Source organism: Tamandua tetradactyla, chromosome 13 (genome assembly GCF_023851605.1).
Source record: "Tamandua tetradactyla isolate mTamTet1 chromosome 13, mTamTet1.pri, whole genome shotgun sequence".
NCBI lineage: Eukaryota > Metazoa > Chordata > Mammalia > Pilosa > Myrmecophagidae > Tamandua > Tamandua tetradactyla.
In genome coordinates, this window is record NC_135339.1 from 9,470,248 (window position 1) to 9,490,333 (window position 20,086).

Here is a 20,086-nt window from a genome sequence, read left to right on the forward strand (position 1 = left end):
AGTCACCAAAACTCCTCAAGTGGGCTGAGGGTCCATGAAAGGAGCTTTCCTAGTTCCACATGGGTATGTCCATATCCTTGAAGCACGGTTCACAGAAGTCCCTTCAGGTCTCAAGAGGAAAGTTATATTTTATAAAAAGAAAGACATCTATAGGCAACAATTGCTTCTCAACAGGGATAATCAACAGGGCTGACTACAGAATATACTGATCAATCACATCAGGGAAAAGTGCTTGAAAAAACACAAGGTAAGAATTTGAATTCCTGACACAGGCAGTGATACCAAAAAAGTACTAGATTTTCCAGATGACTTCCACTAAGGAAGAGAATTGGCAAATATTCAAATTACCCATCAGATCCAGTGACAGACCAGGCCTGTGAAGTTTGTTGCCTGGGGCACCAATCTTTAAATGGGGGACATCACTAGATTGATACCTGAACTCCTTTTAGGGAGAGTATTGTATGAAGCCTGAAGTAATACCTTGATAAGTTACTTGGGGGCATGAATAACAGGTAGCTAAACTGCCTTCTAAGGAAGGTGGTAGATATTGTGAAACCGACCTGAACTTATTTGGTAATGCATAAATCTTAGACACAAAAGAGTTCATATAACCTGTCCTATAAATATTCTGTCCTTCAAGGTGTTTTAAGTATCACCTCGCATGCAATGTTTTTCTCCTGGCAAACAGACCAACTTTTCAGAGACCCAAATTATCCTAAACCAGGGGTTGGAGACAGAAACTTATAGGGGACATGCCTAAGGTTATATGTTATATCCTAAGGGTGCTATAGGCCTCACTCAGATTTTTATCTGTTTAGGTAAGGGTGAGGCTGTCCCTAAAATATTTTAGCCAATTCACATACCTTAAATTTTAATACAATTTTAACATCCGTCTTACTAATAAAAATCCATTTCTGACTTTCACTGTGGTAGTTAACAATGTTTTAGGTGTTGATCCAGATGGGATAACTGAAGGGCTTGTAGTGGCCCCTCTGGAGAATGGCTTCCTGAACAGATGCCAGCTCTTGGCCTCTGGACTGAACATTAGGGCCATCAGCCACCCCTACAAGAGAAACTTAAAGCAACCAGCACATACATGTTATCATACTGTCTAAACTGAAGAATTCCTAAAGGAATTATAAGCATAGAACGAGATCTTTAAATTGTAAGTTTGCCTAGCTCATTTAAAAATCTCATCTGTGTACAGTTTACATTTATTACGAAAGAAGGTGCACACATATTCCCTATTCCAATAACCAAAGCTGAGCATTATGTTTAACATTCAGAAAATCTGAATCATATCACTTACCTATTAATTTGGCAACACATGGAAAGCCGTCTCATAAATCGCTGCATTGTAGCACCTTGCGGTTGAATTTAATCTACAATTAATCTAAGAAAAAGAAAAATACATATGAATGTGTTTAAAATACGTATGATATCCCCTAAATTAGAAAGTCATGCATAGAATTTATTAGATATGAAACAGCATTTCTAAGAATCCACAGACTTATGAAATTTACGATATTGTGCAGTTTTATAAATCCTACATAACTTGTGTTCTATCTTCTCCACTGGTATTTCAGTTCAACAAACAGAACAGTTCTATTTGTTCAACAAAATTTAAGTTTAGCTGAAATACAGGACCAATTGAAAGATTATCCATTTCTCACAGAGGACCCAGAATGTGCAAGAAAACATATTTCAAGTCAATTTTACATTACCATAGTGATTTATGATATTTCCATCCTGAAATATTCTGTAGAATAAATCAAAGGAGGGAGAGGGAAGAGACATGCCGCTCAACATTTCACAGAGCTGGGCTCATGTAATGCAAGAAAACGGGAAGTCACTGGAGAATAAAAAAAAATAATATAGCAAAGTGCATTGCCAAGTTAATAGTAATCACACAATGTCTACACTGAGGCAGACAGAAATGTTCCACAAGCCCCTAAACTCTTGGCAAGGAGAGAAAAACGAAAACAGATTTAAAAAAAATACTTTTTTTACAAAAGAAAAAGAAAGATAAACAGAGCAATCTGGACATAAACGCTGCTTCTGAGTTTGAAGCCTGGGGCACAGCCACCTGTAAATTCCTTACTTTCGAGGAGTACCAGCTTCTGTGCAGTGCGGAGTCCCCGAACGCCAAGGCTACAACTTCATGCTCCACAGATGTGGCCGGGAGAGCACGGGCTGCGAAGGCAGCGGCGGATGTCCCCGGTGCCCTCTCCCTGCAAGCCCTGTTTCCCCTTACCTGCAGCCGGGGGCTGCCCTACCCCGGGGCGCCTGGCCCCGAAGGGCCAGAGGGCGGAGGGGCAGCCCTTCACAGCAGATCTCGGTTCTCACAACTCAGTGAAACTTCTCAGTTGCAGTAAATTTTCCTCCAATTTCTGGAAGCGGTTTCTTCTTCTACTACCTTTCAAGAGTGATGGCTTTTACTTTCTCTCATTATTTTTAAAATTTATTCTTTAATTTCCAAAAACTAAGCCCATTAAACCTAATTCATCACCCCATTCCTGGCTAGCAACAAGATCGCTTCTACTTACCCCCCCCCCCCATGTAAGCCTAGTTGTTCCCATTCCCCAAGGGTAAGGGGCTCCTCGGGAGGTATCCCTGTCTAGACACAGGGCAAACCTACCTGTCCACAGCCCCCAAAGATCCCCATCCTCTCTCCCCCCATCCCGCTTCCCAGGTGTACCTAACCCTCTAAAACCAACGTTAAACTCTTCCAACCCTCTTGGTGAAGATGAGAAAGTGACATTAACTGACCTAGAAGGCCAAGGATGAGATAGTCCCTCTTTGCTCAGAGACTCTCACCCTTAGGTCTTTACCCGGTGCTAAAAAACAGCCAGTACTGGAATAAGAACTCCGTGTCCATGGCAACCCCAAGTAACAGATTCTTAGAGGTCCTGAGAGGCCATAAAGTGGGGAATAGAATGCACTTGGTCTGGGAAAGCCTGAACTTAAACATACCCTTTTCCTTAAAGACTGGGGGAAGAGAACAGAAGGTGTACCAAGTTCAAAGACTCTAGGACAATAATCTCTGTCCCCCACTAACAGAATGGATCCTTCTTACATATTCTGATTTTGAGGAAGGTTTCATGTAGCTTTTGATTTTCCCTATGCGTTGGAGAGGGGCTGAATGTTTTCTAGTCAATATTAAATTTTATTAAAATAGGCAAGGTCAATGGTCAATTGTCACAAAAGAAAAAAATACTTCATTTACTCAAGCTATCTTTTCCTAAGATTGTGAAGAAGCAACAAAGTATTTCTTGTAAATTAAAAATATACCCATATTCCTGGTACAACAAATCTTAAAAGTGTATACACACGCCAAACAAATGAAAACAAACATGGAGAGAGAGTTTTTTAAATGTAAATGAAGCATTATAAATTTCTATTGTTAAAATAAAATTACCAAAAAAGAGGAATAAAGATCCGTTTGCTAGTACGTGTTAGTACATATATTCTGATGCTGAATAAAAGAATTTCTGCAGTTGAAAACATGGAATAAAAATATTAAACTCATATTTAGTATTTCTGCAAAGTCTTTTACAAGAAACAAAACTGGTCATTTATTGAGATGTTTCTATATGATAAGTGCCGTGGAATATGCGGCAGTGCTAAAGAAAAACTACTCATGAAAATTCACAATTTTCCCCTCATTTGAGCACTTTGGGTTGGAGGGCCAAAGTATCTTCTCATATAATACTAATTGGTGAAGTCAGTATGCCATACATCCCCCCAATGGTGGCCCCCAAATGCCTATCTTCATATATATTAGATATTTTATTCACTTGTGACCAACGTGAATTCAAGTTATCTGCAGAGATTAGCTGACAGTACATGTGAGCGTCATCAATTTTTCAATCTTAAGCTTCATCATGTTTCTCAAAAGTCTCCATCTGACATCCTGGACCCATTTCTCACACTTGTTCACCTGCTCTGTGTCTGGGAAGAATCAGCTTTATAGATGTATCAAAATTTCCTTTGCCCTTTGGTCTCCATTTGGGTTCAGCAAGTGGGAGTCCCCAGAAATAGATCAGAGGGCAGCAGAGAGAAAGGTCAGTGCATTTAAACTCCATCCATTCTCTTAGCTACAATTTGACAGCGATTGCATCATATTTAACCCTAAGTATTTCATATTTTTAAAATGCTCTTGGCATGGTATTTTTTTGGTAAATTTTATCCCACAAATTCTGATATGTTTTGTTTTCATTTCATTCAGGTCAAAATACTTTTTAGGGCGGGCCGCGGTGGCTCAGCGGGCAAGAGTGCTTGCCTGCTATGCCGGAGGACCTCGGTTCGATTCCCGGCCCCAGCCCATGTAAAAAACAAACAAACAAACAAAATATAATAAAACAAGAAAATGTTTAAAGATGTTTCCCTTTCTTCCTTCCTTCCTTCCTTCTATCCTTCCTTCCTTCTCTGTCTTTCCTTCCCTTCCTCCCTTTAAAAAAAAAAAAAAAAAAAAATACTTTTTAATTGCCCTTTTGATTTCATCTTTGATCCATGGATTATTCAGAAGTATTTTATTTTCTTGCCAACTCTTAGGGAATTTTCCAGATAACTTTGTTATTAATCTCTAATTTAAACTGCATGGTAGGCAGAAAACATACTTTGACTTGAAACCATTTAAATTTTTGAGACTTGTTTCATGATCCAAAATGTTGTCTATCTTGGATAGACTAAATGTTCCAAGTGTGCTTAAAGTGAGTACATTCTTCTATTCTTGAATGGAGTGCTCTATAAATGCAAAGTGTATGTGCCTTGAAAACTCTGAAACATTTTGTAAATGTATAGCTTTTCATAGGTTGGATTACTCAATAATGTTAAGGTGTCAATAGATTCAATGCAATTCCAATCAAAATCCTAGCAGGCTTTAAAAAAATGTTGTTTAGAAACTGACAAGCAGATTCTAAAATTCATGTAGTGATATAAAGAAACTAGAATAGACAAAACAACTTTGGAAAAGAATGAAAATGGAGGGCTAAAGTTATCTGATTTTAAGACATTATAAATCTAGAGTAAACAAAACAGGTGGTATTGTATTAAGATTAAAAAAAAATAAAAGCTCTTAACAGCAGTCACATTTACCTGCAATGGTAACTGCTATTCCTGGATTCTGAGGGGCTGTTTTATATATATATAACCTGGTATTTTGAGACAAGAATGAAACCAGTGGGGAAAGGATTAAGATAATTCAGGATACAGGGGTAAGGAAGACATTGCCTGTATTTTAGAACTTAACCTACTCTTTGAGACAAGAGGAAGACAGTTTTATTATGTCTAGAACCTAAATTTTCTGTAAACACATAATCTAACTCAACTGTCTGAATAGATTATTTAAACAATCCAAACACAGGGAGCCCAGAATAAGAATGAGAGCCTTTATATCTGTATAGCTTAATGTAATGCCTGGATGCACCCCACAGTATATTAAGCAGATAATAAAAAAACATTGGCAAATTCCCTTGTGGGATGGGCGAAAAATTATGGAACTATTAAACTTTACCACCAGGGAAACCCCGAGTACTGTGCCAAACATGAGGGACACCCAAATCAATAGGCCAAGCCCTTAATTTTGACGCTTGCTCTTGTGAAGCTTATATATGTAGCAGAGAAGCTTAGCCTACCTACAGGTATGCCTAGGAGTCACCTCCAGAGGACCTGTTTTGTTGTCAGATGTGGCAACTCTCTCTTTAAGCACAACTTTACCCACTAGGTAGGACATGACATCCAGGGATGAAATTCTCCCTGGCGGCATGGGAGATAACTCCCATCGATGAGCCTGGCCCTGGCACTGTGGGATCAACAATACCATGCTGACAAAAAACGGGAAAAGAAGTGTAACAAATAAAGTATCAGTAGCTGAAAGAGTTCAAATAGAGTCAAAAGGCTACACTGGAGTCACTCCTACACATACTTCAATTAGACAATGTTACCTATCATAACTTTCCAAACCCCAATCAAGACCATTCCTGCCAATCCTAAAGAATACCTAGGGTATTATTCAAGATACTACAAAGGTTCCATATACTAGGGTAACTTTCCAGAAACCTACAACCTGCAGATGGGTCCCTGGACCAGATAAGTCTGAAATGCAGAAGGGTCAGCCTTTGCAGAACATCAACTAGTTCCATCCCCCACCCCATATTATTGACAGCTCCTTCCCAAATGAAAAAGTTAGAATGGGTATAGCCCAAATACCCCTAACAAGGGAGAGAAAGATCAAAGCTGATGGTGGAGTTATACAGAGAAGGTCAGATTTAAGAAATAAGTGTTAAATCATTATATCGATATTTCTTTTAACCTCCAGTATCTTAGAGCAGCTAGAAATAAAAACCTAAAATTGTGGAATTGTAACCCATACCAAACTCTGAAATCTGTTCTACAACTAATTGTTGTGATGTACTTTGCAGTTTATTGCCTTTATGTATACATGTTATTTAAAGAGAAGGAGGAGTATACCAGAGAAGATAGGATTTAACAAATGAGTATGACTGCTAAATCTTTATTGCTGATATTTCTCTTGGTCTCCAGTGTCTTGGAGCAGCTGGAAGAAAAAACAAGTAATCATGGAACTGTAACCTATACCAAACTTTAAAATCTGTTCTATACTTGTTAAAATGTACTTGGAAATTTATTGCTTCTTTGTATACATGTTATGTTTCACAAAAAAAAATTAATAAGAAATAGAGCAATGGAAAGGAATAGTGAGTCCAAAATAGATCCACACACATATGGACAACAGATGTTTTGACAAAGGTATAAAGGTGAAAAGGCAATTCAGCAATTCAGGATAGTCGTTTCAACAAATCGTGCTGAATTAATTGGATATCCACATGCAAGAAAATTAATTTCAATGTGTAACTCACACCATATCAAAAGTTAAGTCAAAATGAATGTTCTAGTTTGCTAGCTGCCAGACTATGATATACTAAAACTGGAACAGCTTTAAAAAGCGGGAATATAAGTCACAGGTTTACAGTTCTAAGGTCATGAAAATGTCCCAATTAAAGCAAATCTACAAAAAAGTCTAAATTAAAGCACCTATAAGAGGTTACCATCATTCAAGAAAGGCCAACGAAGTTCCAGGTTTCTCTCTCAATTGGAAAGGCACATGGTAAACATGGCGTTGTCTGCTAGTCTTCTCTCCAGGCTTCTTGTTTCAGGAAGCTTCCCTAAGGGCATTCATCTTCAAAGATCTCTGGCTGCACGGGCTCCCTTACCTCTTGTAGATCTCGTGATCTCCTGTGGCTCTCTAGCTTTTTCCACAATGGTTCCCTCTTTTAAAAGCATTCCAGTTAACTAATCAAGACCCACCTGGAATGGGTGGAGTAACAGCTCCCTCTAATCCAAGGTTAATAGCCACAATTGTGTAAGTCACATCTCTGTGGAGATCATCAAATTGAGTTTCCAACCTATAGTACTGAATAGGGATAAAAAGAAATGGCTACCACCATAAAATAGATTAGGATTAAAACATGGTTTTCCTAGGATTAAAACATGGTTTTCCTAGGGTACATAAATCCTTCAAAATCGGCACAGTGAATAATAGGACTAAGGATAAATTCTAAAACTATAACTTCTAGGATAAAATCATTGTAACTTTAGTTACAGATCAGAGGGGTCGGAGAGCAGGAATAAGAAACAGTCTTAACAGTGTACTTAAACTCCCTGCGCTCTCTCAGCTACAGTTTGACAGTTTGTCAGACTTATCCCTAAGTATTTCATAATTTTTAGTTTCTCAGATACAACCCCAACAGTACAATTTATAAAAGAGCAAATCGATTTAAATTGGACTCCAACAAAATAAAAAACTTCTCTTCAAAAGACACTGGTAAAGAAATGAAAAAAGCTATATAAATTGGGAGGAGATCTTTGGAACACATATATTTGAAAAAGGGCTTGTTACCACATTATATAAATAACTCTCAAAACTGAATAATAAGAAAGAATAAAAATCAATTACGCCCATTTTTTTAAAAATGCCCCATTTTTTTTTAAATGGGCAAAAGGTGTGAGCAAATACTTCAATGAAGATTTACAACTGGCAAAGGGGCAAATGAAAAGAAACTCATTGTCTTTAGCTATGAGAGGGAAATGCAAATTAGAACAAGAAGAAACCACTATACCCTTATTACAGTATCTAAATTATAAAGACTGACCATGGCAAGGATTGAGAGGAACTGGAACTCACATACACTGCTGGCATGTAAAATGATAGAACAGTTTTGGCAGTTTCGCAGTTTCAAAAAAAGTTAAATATATACCTACGATATGATCCGGCCATTACACTCCTAGGTATTTACCCAAGAGAATTGAAAGTATATTCCACAAAAAGACTCCTACATGACTTTTCATAGCAGTTCAATTTTTAATAGTGCATAATTTGCATGTCAATTATACCTCAATAAAACTGTTTAAAAGTAGAGTTAAGGAAAACTACTAGAGCTAATATGTGTACGCAGTAAAGTAGAAAGTTACACGATCAAAACCCAAAAATCTACACTGTTTCTATACACTAGTAATGAGCAATCTGAGGGGGAAATCAAGAAAAAAATCCATTTACAATTGCAACCAAAAGAATAAAATATTTAGGAAGAAATTTAATTAAGGATACAAAAGACCTATACAAAGTAAACTATAACAAATTGCTAAAAGAAATCACAGAAGATCTAAATAAATGGAAGGGCATATGATGTTCATGGACTGGAAGACTAAATCCAGTTAAGATGTCAATTCTACTTAAATTGATTTATAGATTCAATGTGATAGCAATTACTCAGTTTGCAGAAATACAAAAATCAATAACTCAGTTTGCAGAAATGCAAAAACCAATAAACAAGTTTATCTGGAAGGGCAGGGTACCCTGAAGAGTTAAAAATATCTTAAAACGGCAGGCCACAGTGGCTCAGCAGGCAGAGTTCTCACCTACCATGCCAGACACCCGGGTTCAGTTCTCCGTGCCTGCCCATGTGAAAAAAAATTATCTTGAGAAAGAAAAATGAAGTTGGAGGTCTCACACTACCTGACTTAAAGGCATATTATGATGCTACAGAAGTCAAAACAGCATGGTACTACCGGCCGGCGACCCTCCCCGCATTCGGATTCCTGGGCCGGCTGGGAGATTCGGACTGGCACTCTTCCAAGCCGCTTCGGCTGGCGAAACTCCCCCACGGCGACAGTTTTCCAAAGTTAAAGGACCCACAGCACCTTTTACTGGTGAAACCCACAGACAAACGAGTACCACGAGCGCCACCTACTGGGCAGGATAAGAAAAACAGAACCCAGAGATTTCACAGAAAAATCTTTGAACCTGTTGGGTCCAACACCCAGGGAAATGTGACTAAATGCTCAAGACACCAGCAGAAGATAACGGATCACGCTCAGAAAATTGAAAATATGGCCCAGTCAAAAGAACAAACCAATAGTTCAAATGAGATACAGGAGCTGAGACAACTAATGCTGAATATACGAACAGAAATGGAAAACCTCTTCAAAAACTAAATCGATAAATTGAGGGAGGACATGAAGAAGACATGGGCTGAACAAAAAGAAGAAATAGAAAAACTGAAAAAACAATTCACAGAGCTTATGGAAGTGACGGACAAAGTAGAAAAGATGGAAAAAACAAGGGATACCTACAATGGTAGATTTAAAGAGACAGAAGCTAGAATTAGTGATTTGGAGGATGGAACATCTGAATTCCAAAAAGAAACAGAAACTATAGGGAAAAGAATAGAAAATGTTGAACAGGGGATCAGGGAACTGAAGGACAATATGAACTGCAGAAATATACGTGTTGTGGGTGTCCCAGAAGGAGAAGAGAAGGGAAAAGGAGGAGAAAACTAATGGACGAAATTATCACTGAAAATTTACCAACTCTTATGAAAGACCTAAAATTACAGATCCGAGAAGTGCAGCGCACCCCAAAGAGATTAGACCCAAATAGGCGTTCTTCAAGACACTTACTAGTTAGAATGTCAGAGGTCAAAGAGAAAGAGAGGATCTTGAAAGCAGCAAGAGAAAAACGATCCATCACGTACAACGGAAACCCAATAAGACTATGTGTAGATTTCTCAACAGAAACCATGGAAGCTAGAAGACAGTGGGATGATATATTTCAATTACTAAAAGAGAAAAAATGCCAACCAAGACTTCTATATCCAGCAAAATTGCCCTTCAAAAATGAGGGAGAAATTGAAACATTCTCAGACAAAAAGTCACTGAGAGAATTTGTGACCAAGAGACCAGCTCTGCAAGAAATACTAAAGGGAGCACTAGAGTCAGATACGAAAAGACAGAAGAGAGAGGTATGGAGAAGGGTGTAGAAAGAAGGAAAGTCAGATGTGATGTACATAATACAAAAGGCAAAATGGTAGAGGAAAATATTATCCAAACAGTAATAACACTAAATGTTAATGGACTGAATTTCCTAATCAAAAGACATAGACTGGCAGAATGGATTAAAAAACAGGATCCTTCTATATGCTGTCTACAGGAAACACATCTTAGACCCAAAGATAAACATAGGTTGAAAGTGAAAGGTTGGGAAAAGATATTTCATGCAAATAACAACCAGAAAAGAGCAGGAGTGGCTATACTAATATCCAACAAATTAGACTTCAAATGTAAAACAGTTAAAACAGACAAAGAAGGACACTATACACTAATAAAAGAAATAATTAAACAAGAAGACATAACAATCATAAATATTTATGCACCGAATCGGAATGCCCCTAAATACATGAGGAATACACTGCAAACACTGAAAAGGGAAATAGACACATATACCCTAATAGATGGAGACTTCAATTCACCACTCTCATCAATGGACAGAACATCTAGACAGAGGATCAATAAAGAAATAGAGAATCTGAATATTACTATAAATGAGCTAGACTTAACAGACATTTATAGGACATTACATCCCACAACAGCAGGATACACCTTTTTCTCAAGTGCTCATGGATCATTCTCAAAGAGAGACCATATGCTGGGTCACAAAGCAAGTCTTAACAAATTTAAAAAGATTGAAATCATACACAACACTTTCTCGGATCATAAAGGAATGAACTTGGAAATCAATAATAGGCGGAGTGCCAGAAAATTCACAAATACGTGGAGGCTCAACAACACACTCTTAAACAACGAGTGGGTCAAAGAAGAAATTGTAAGAGAAATTAGTAAATACCTCAAGGCGAATGAAAACGAAAACACAACATATCAGAACTTATGGGACGCAGCAAAGGCAGTGCTAAGAGGGAAATTTATTGCCCTAAATGCCTATATCAGAAAAGAAGAAAACGCAAAAATGCAGGAATTAACTGTCCACTTGGAAGAACTGGAGAAAGAACAGCAAACTAATCCCGAAGCAAGCAAAAGGAAAGAAATAACAAAGATTAGAGCAGAAATAAATGAAATTGAAAACATGAAAACAATAGAGAAAATCAATAAGACCAGAAGTTGGTTCTATGAGAAAATCAATAAGATTGATGGGCCCCTAGCAAGATTGACAAAAAGAAGAAGAGAGAGGATGCAAATAAATAAGATCAGAAATGGAAGAGGGGACATAACTACTGACCTCACAGAAATAAAGGAGGTAATAACAGGATACTATGAACAACTTTACGCTAATAAATACAACAATTTAGATGAAATGGATGGGTTCCTGGAAAGACATGAACAACCAACTTTGACTCAAGAAGACATAGATGACCTCAACAAACCAATCACAAGTAAAGAAATTGAATTAGTCATTCAAAAGCTTCCTAAAAAGAAAAGTCCAGGACCAGACGGCTTCACATGTGAATTCTATCAAACATTCCAGAAAGAATTAGTACCAACTCTCCTCAAACTCTTCAAAAAAATCGAAGTGGAGGGAAAACTACCTAATTCATTCTATGAGGCCAACATCACCCTCATACCAAAACCAGGCAAAGATATTACAATAAAAGAAAACTACAGACCAATCTCTCTAATGAATATAGATGCAAAAATCCGCAATAAAATTCTAGCAAATCGTATGAAACAACACATTAAAAGAATTATATATCATGACCAAGGAGGATTCATCCCAGCTATGCAAGGATGGTTCAACATAAGAAAATCAATTAATGTAATACACCGTATCAACAAATCAAAGCAGAAAAATCACATGATCATCTCAATTGATGCAGAGAAGGCATCTGACAAGATTCAACATCCTTTCCTGTTGAAAACACTTCAAAAGATAGGAATACAAGGGAACTTCCTTAAAATCAGAGGGAATATATGAAAAACCCACAGCTAATATCATCCTCAATGGGGAAAAATTGAAAACTTTCCCTCTAAGATCAGGAACAAGACAAGGATGTCCATTATCACCACTATTATTCAACACTGTGTTGGAGGTTCTAGCCAGAGCAATTAGACAAGAAAAAGAAATACAAGGCATCAACATTGGAAAGGAAGAAGTAAAACTATCACTGTTTGCAGACGATATGATACTATACGTCGAAAACCCGCAAAAATCCACAACAAAACTACTAGAGCTAATAAATGAGTACAGCAAAGTAGCAGGTTACAAGATCAACATTCAAAAATCTGTAGCATTTCTATACACTAGAAATGAACAAGCTGAGGGGGAAATCAAGAAACGAATCCCATTTACAACTGCAACTAAAAGAATAAAAAACCTAGGAATAAATTTAACTAAAGAGACAAAAAACCTATATAAAGAAAACTACAAAAAACTGTTAAAAGAAATCACAGAAGACCTAAATAGATGGAAGGGCATACCGTGTTCATGGATTGGAAGACCAAATATAGTTAAGATGTCAATCCTACCTAAATTGATTTACAGATTCAATGCAATACCAATCAAAATCCCAACAACTTATTTTTCAGATATAGAAAAACCAATAAGCAAATTTATCTGGAAGGGCAGGGTGCCCCGAATTGCTAAAAACATCTTGAGGAAAAAAAACGAAGCTGGAGGTCTTGCGCTGCCTGACTTTAAGGCATATTATGAAGCCACAGTGGTCAAAACAGCATGGTATTGGCATAAAGATAGATATATCGACCAATGGAATCGAAAAGAGTACTCAGATATAGACCCTCTCATCTATGGACATTTGATCTTTGATAAGGCAGTCAAGCCAACTCACCTGGGACAGAACAGTCTCTTCAATAAATGGTGCCTAGAGAACTGGATATCCATATGCAAAAGTATGAAAGAAGACCCGTATCTCACACCCTATACAAAAGTTAACTCAAAATGGATCAAAGATCTAAACATTAGGTCTAAGACCATAAACCAGTTAGAGAAAAATGTAGGGAGATATCCTATGAAACTTACAATTGGAGGCGGTTTTATGGACCTTAAACCTAAAGCAAGAGCACTGAAGAAGAAAATAAATAAATGGAAGCTCCTCAAAATTAAACACTTTTGTGCATCAAAGAACTTCATCAAGAAAGCAGAAAGACAGCCTACACAATGGGAGACAATATTTGGAAATGACATATCAGATAAAGGTCTAGTATCCAGAATTTATAAAGAGATTGTCCAACTCAACAACAAAAAGACAGCCAACCCAATTACGAAATGGGAAAAAGACTTGAACAGACACCTCTCAGAAGAGGAAATACGGATGGCCAAGAGGCACATGAAGAGATGCTCAATGTCCCTGGCCATTAGAGAAATGCAAATCAAAACCACAATGAGATATCATCTCACACCCACCAGAATGGCCATTATCAACAAAACAGAAAATGACAAGTGCTGGAGAGGATGCGGTGAAAGAGGCACACTTATCCACTGTTGGTGGGAATATCAAATGGTGCAACCACTGTGGAAGGCAGTTTGGCGGTTCCTCAAAAAGCTGAATATAGAATTGCCATATGACCCAGCAATACCATTGCTGGGTATCTATTCAAAGGACTTAAGAGCAAAGACACAAATGGACATTTGCACACCAATGTTTATAGCAGCGTTATTTACAATTGCAAAGAGATGGAAACAGCCAAAATCTCCATCAACAGAAGAGTGGCTAAACAAACTGTGGTATATACATACGATGGAATATTATGCAGCTTTAAGACAGGATAAACTTATGAAACATGTAATAACATGGATGGACCTAGAGAACATTATGCTGAGTGAGTCTAGCCAAAAACTAAAGGACAAATACTGTATGGTCCCACTGATGTGAACCGACATTCGAGAATAAACTTGAAATATGTCATTGGTAACAGAGTCCAGCAGGAGTTAGAAACAGGGTAAGATAATGGGTGACTGGAGCTGAAGGGATACAGACTGTGCAACAGGACTAGATACAAAAACTCAAAAATGGACAGCACAATAATACCTAATTGTAAAGTAATCATGTTAAAACATTGAATGAAGCTGGGGAAAAAAAAAACCCTCTGTTGGTTGAATTTTAATAGAAATGGGGTGAGGGTAACTCATGAGCGGGAATATAAGGTAGAGTGCTGTACTGTAGGTCATTCAGTTTGAAAGGGGTTGTTCAGAGTCATGTATATCAGTATGTCACTGATTAACACTACAAATTTAAATAACTAAACTGGTACAAATGTACGACACTTGCACAAAGAGTAACAGAGTGGAATATATATATGGGAAGAAATACCTATTGCAAGCTATGGACTGTAGTTAACAGTAATATCTTCAATTTTTTTCCTCAATTGTATAATGACATAGCTTTCGCAATGTGACTGTGTGCTTGTGAAAATGTTGTGTGTGGTGCACCTTTTATCTACCTTATCGACAGATGAGTAAAACCTATGGATTAAAAATAAATAAATAATAGGGGGAACAAATGTTAAAATAAATTTAATAGATTGAAAGGCAAGTGATCAATGAAAAGGGAGGGGTAAGGGGTATAGTATGTATGAATTTTTTTTTCTGTTTTCTTTTTATTTCTTTTTCTGAATTGATGTAAATATTCTAAGAAATGATCATGATGATGAATATACAACTAGGTGATGATGTTGTGAGTTACCGATTATATATGTAGAATGGAATGATCATATGGTAAGAATGCTTGTGTTTGTATGTTGGTATGTTTAATAAATAAAAGTTAAAAAAAGTTCTTTCATCAACAGTAACTGGTGTAACACACCAATACCAGAGGTCAATACAAGGGGAGATAAGGTACATGGGGTGTTTTGGGTTTTCTTTTTTGTGTATCTATCTGATAACTTTCTTCTTAGAGTAACGAAAATGGTCTAAAAGTGACTGTGATGATGACTGCACAACTAAGTGGTGATACCGTCAGATACTGACTCTATAATTTGGATGGAATATATGATAAATAACTACTTCTCAATAATATCTGCAAAAAAATACAATTCTTAAAAAGGCAAAAACCCTCTGTATACATGCTATCAATAATCTGACATTTCACTGAACATTATTCTAGGTTTTCTACTATGAGATACTGAAGTATGAGACCCTACTTTTATAATTTACGTTTTTTGGTAGCCCCCAATAGCAAAGTATTGATGGCCTGCTCTCTAAAAATGAAGAGATTCGCAGGACACTAATAAAAGAACAGAACTTTTCAAACAGATACAATTATTTTTTGTATATAAATGAAACATCTTCCTCAGGTTTTAAATAATACATAAAAAAAGTAATACATGTGCATAATGTACCTTTATCTACAATGTGATCCAGACCTCCCAAAAGCCGTAGTTCTTCTTTAAACCAATCTCCTGCTCGTTTAGAAGTGATGCCTCCATAGCTAAATGCCCAGTCTAAAATTCAAAAGCATCAGTAATGAACACGGACGCTCGCCAATAATTTGGAGGCAACATTTCTAAAAACTGACCTTCTTTACAAAAAATTCACTGCCTGCTAGAAGGATCTCTGTATAGTACAGTAAATGCTTTCATTAAGTAAACATTAACTAATTTTTAATTTTATCACAACAATGTATTGAAGAGATGTTTTAAATCACATGCCCAGTTTTCAGAGAAAACCCATTATTAATTTATCACTTGTCAATTCAATATAATACTGATACTATTATTTCTACAGTAAAAACGCTCAAGAATGGGCTAAATCAAAGTATATACATATTCCAAATGCAAATTAATACACTGGACTAATTTTCCACAAAGGCTGTTAGAAGTTAACTCTCAAAAGCAAAATGTGGGAGTGTCAATTACCGTGAACCCTCAAACTTACAAGTTATTAATTAATTTTTGCCTATCTGAAGATGGAAAGCGGTATCTTACTGCTTTGGTTTATACAATCAATTCTAGCACATATTTTTTAGTTATATGCGTTTTTCCTACCATGAGTTTTTTCCTTCAAGGTTGCTTGTCTATTTCTTACGGTTTTATACATTTTCTTAACTATTCTGAATACAACTCCTTTGTTTTAGTGTTCCAGACTCTCACATCTTAAACTTTATACTGCAGAGCTAGCAGCTTGGATGCTCATCATGTGGCACCATGACAAAATCATTACACATAAATAATGCTACAGGATCACCGCTAGAGGGAGCACAGAAGATTAAGAGGCAGGATAAAAAACTGATTAAAGTTCCCTTTCTCTTTAGTTGCCTTTGTCGTTTTTTCTTTCTTAAAGTATATAGCCAAGCTCCAATGCAGAACAATGTGGCACCAGAGAAAAACAATGTTTATATGAGGGAGACGTTAGAAATATCTGAAAACCAGGCATTATACAATAATAATTATAAATAAGATATAAATAAGAACAATAAAATAAGATTATTTTTCAAAACTACAGGCCACTTATCTAGTATTGGACTAGCAACCATTGAGGTATTACTGATTCTACAAGGAAAAAAGACAGATGGAAAAAAATAAAAAGAGATGAAAGTATGACTGGAATGAAGCAAAAGCTACATGGGCATTTTAAAGATGGGGAGTTGAGTGAGCACAGGGGTGGCTACTGGCTCTGGCCCTAATTAGAAAGGGCACTGCCCCAGGGAGGGCAGGTACCTAGGAATCTGTCCTCTCAGTCTTTTGGGTTCTTGCAATCTCTTGAAGAAGTCAACAACCTAAAACAGCATGGAATAAGCCACTGAGTCACTGAAAAGAAATGGCCCTCACAAATGCTTTGAAACTTTTTTTTTCATGAAATCCAGATAATATGAATCGAAATTACTAATAGCCTAAATGCAATATCTACATGGAAAAAAAAAAGTCAACAGAAATTTATGGCCATTTACTGAACGGAGACCCAAATATAGATGAGCTAGGTTAGAAATTTCAGGCAGAGAACAGAATTACGCTCTAGGCTAAACCTCAGAAAAATTTCTCAATTTGTCAACTGAGACTAAAGAGGTTAAATGATTTGTCCAAAGTCACATGTCTGCTAGGAGAACTGTCACAAATCAAAGACTTTATGAAAGTAGTTTTTATTTTACAATGGAAGGAAGGGAGGAGGGAGGGACCTACCGTTATATTTTCTAGATCTAGATGCTTGTTGTGTACAGTTTCACAGTCTTCGAATTTTTTCTTTAATTTTGTTCATATCTTTTTCATTCAGTAGCTTAGCTGACGAAGCATCTTGTTCCAGTTCCAGAAGTCGAATCATTAGATCTAAGCTGGCTCTATCGAGATCCATGTTCAACCGGTCCCTACTCAGGATGTACATGAGGGCAGCTGTGCAAAGGGACAGACTCTTCAACAGACCAAACACACAAAACAAAACAAAAGTTCATGAAAGCAGTTGGTGACAATTTCAGGAAATATGACTGTTTTGAGATTTGTTCAGTTACTATTTTAATGGTAAAAAACATGCATGCAATGATCATGCATCTATGTGATGATGTTACGAATTATTGAGTGCATATGTAGAATGGTATGATTTCTAAATGTTGTGTTAATTTCTTCTTTTTTTTTCTTTCCGTTAATAAAATAAAAAAATAAAAATAAAAAAAGTATGAAAAAAAAAAAAACATGCATGCCTAAAACTCATATTGCTGACCATATTGGAAATCTTCAAAAAATTTTCTTCAGTGGTTCCCTCTAAAGTATTCCAGGGAATGTATTTATAAAATAAATGAATAAAGCACTGTTGCTTAAAGCTTTCTTTTCTACGGTCCTTCCTTACATGAAAGTCCCGAAGCTGGAAGAATATTAGCTGAATTACATGTTTCTTTGGGCATTCTGTGCTAAATGAACAGTTTATAGAATATTTTTCAATACTGAAAACGTGTTTTGAAATCCACATTAGAAATTTAGCATTTTTTTACTGGAACGTAAACACAGCTGTATTTCCATAAGTGTATAAACCCAGGATGTTGAAATGAACCTATTTGGTTCATTTCTTTAAAATCAAAGCAATCAATTCCGGCTGAACCAAGTAACTTTTTATTTTAACTATTAATTTAATGTGCTCTCAAAACTACTTAGGTGAGGTAGTTATTAGCACACTCTATACAAAAGATATAAAAACCTTTAACTATTGAAGATGATATATTTTAGATAAGCATTAATATAACAAAAAGCTCCTACATTTGAGATACTCCAATTGTGGGGTATTCTGTATTAACATCTCAATGTACAGAAACATTAGTAACAATCTAAAGATTTAAACTTTGAACCCCAAGAGTAGAGAAATTTCAGACTGAGTGACTGATTAAATTGTAAGAATTCGAGAGTTTTGCCACGCAAAGGAGGACTCCAAGAGACGTTCTCTCATGCAACACGCAAGGGGTTTATTTACCACACATGCGTGGGGCTCACTGAACACGCAGGAACAGAGAGCCCGGAGCCTGGGTTTGGGAAGCCTTTTAAGGGCCAGGATAAGGGGGTGGGGTTTGAGGGTTGAACATGAGTTACAGGTTCTGCTTTATGCAGGAAGTAGATAACGAACAGTTTCACAACAAGTATTTCTGGCGCCAGGAGTCATGGGGGTTGCAAGAAGCAGATAACCGCCCTGGGAAAGTCCTGGGTTGTTTTTCTTAGCCTGATAGGGTCCATAACTCTTTCCTTTACAATCCTTCTTTACATAAGAAAAGTTAGCTACTGTTAAGCTTTATAAAATCCTTCTTTACATTCCCCACTCCTTTTTCTACATATCTCTAATCTTAGAGATTTTCTGGGTTATTTAACATTGAGTACTGTTGTCTGATGAGCATTAATTTGACATTTCCAATCTGCCTTTGTAAAAACTGTATAATTCTATTTAGAATACATGGTCTTACAGTTATTATTAAAAGTAACACAGTTAAAGGCCCAGCGAGAGCAGATAATAGGGTCGTCAACCCGGGGGACTTAGTAAACCAAGATTCAAACCACCCCTGTTGCGCCTCTCGTTCTTTTTGTCTTTCACGAAGGCGCTGAGTTTTGTCATGGACTCTTTAACAACACCAGAGTGATCCGCATAGAAACAGCACTGTTCTTTTAAAGCTGCACATAGTCTCCCCTCTTTAAGGAAAAGCAAGTCAAGTCCCCGCCTATTCTGCAGAACTACTTCTGAAAGGGAGGTTAGAGAGTTCTGAAGGGCTGAGACAGATCTTTCTATTTCTTTTAAGTCTTGATCTATCGCGGCCTGTAACTGACTGGTTTGCTGATTGCTATGTACAATGGCAGCAGTCCCTGTGCCTATACCAGCAGGGACAGTTACCCCCATAAGGACTGCTAGAGTTATTGAGATTGGTTCTTTTTTTGTATCTGGCTTGGCTTAATAGTGTAGTTTCTAAGTCTGTCCCTGAATGATAGAGAATTCGGGTGTATACAGAAACTAATACACAATAGTTGCCAGAGCTGTTAAAAACCTTTGTAGATACACAAGGGGTAATTCCAGTGTCACATGCCCACTTTAAACCTGGGGGAGGTTGAAGGAATTTATCATTATCTTGGGTTTGATTAATGGTGGCACATAAGATTTTCACGTGGGGAGGAGGGTTACCTATACAAGTTCCTTGTCCCGTAACTTCAGACAAGGTGAGTTTATGGTTGCCGTCCCAGTCGCAAGACATGCCAGAAGGGAGGATGGTATATGATTTGTTTATAGCTATTCCTTCATAACAGGGCGGCGAAGCCGACAGGCAAAGCCAGCATGACTGGGTGAGACTAGCTCGGGAGTGATTGAGGG

General features: G+C 37.1%; 1 long non-coding RNA gene across 1 annotated transcript; it reads right to left on the reverse strand.

Moving 5' to 3' along the window:
* Window positions 1-1,055: 1,055 nt before the first annotated feature.
* On the reverse strand, window positions 1,056-17,683 carry LOC143653577 (uncharacterized). The gene is made up of 5 exons (XR_013161378.1): window positions 17,440-17,683; window positions 15,664-15,765; window positions 7,327-7,432; window positions 2,255-2,416; window positions 1,056-1,393 (listed from the first exon to the last, which is right to left on the reverse strand). It is a non-coding gene; the product is annotated as an uncharacterized LOC143653577 (long non-coding RNA).
* Window positions 17,684-20,086: the final 2,403 nt, after the last annotated feature.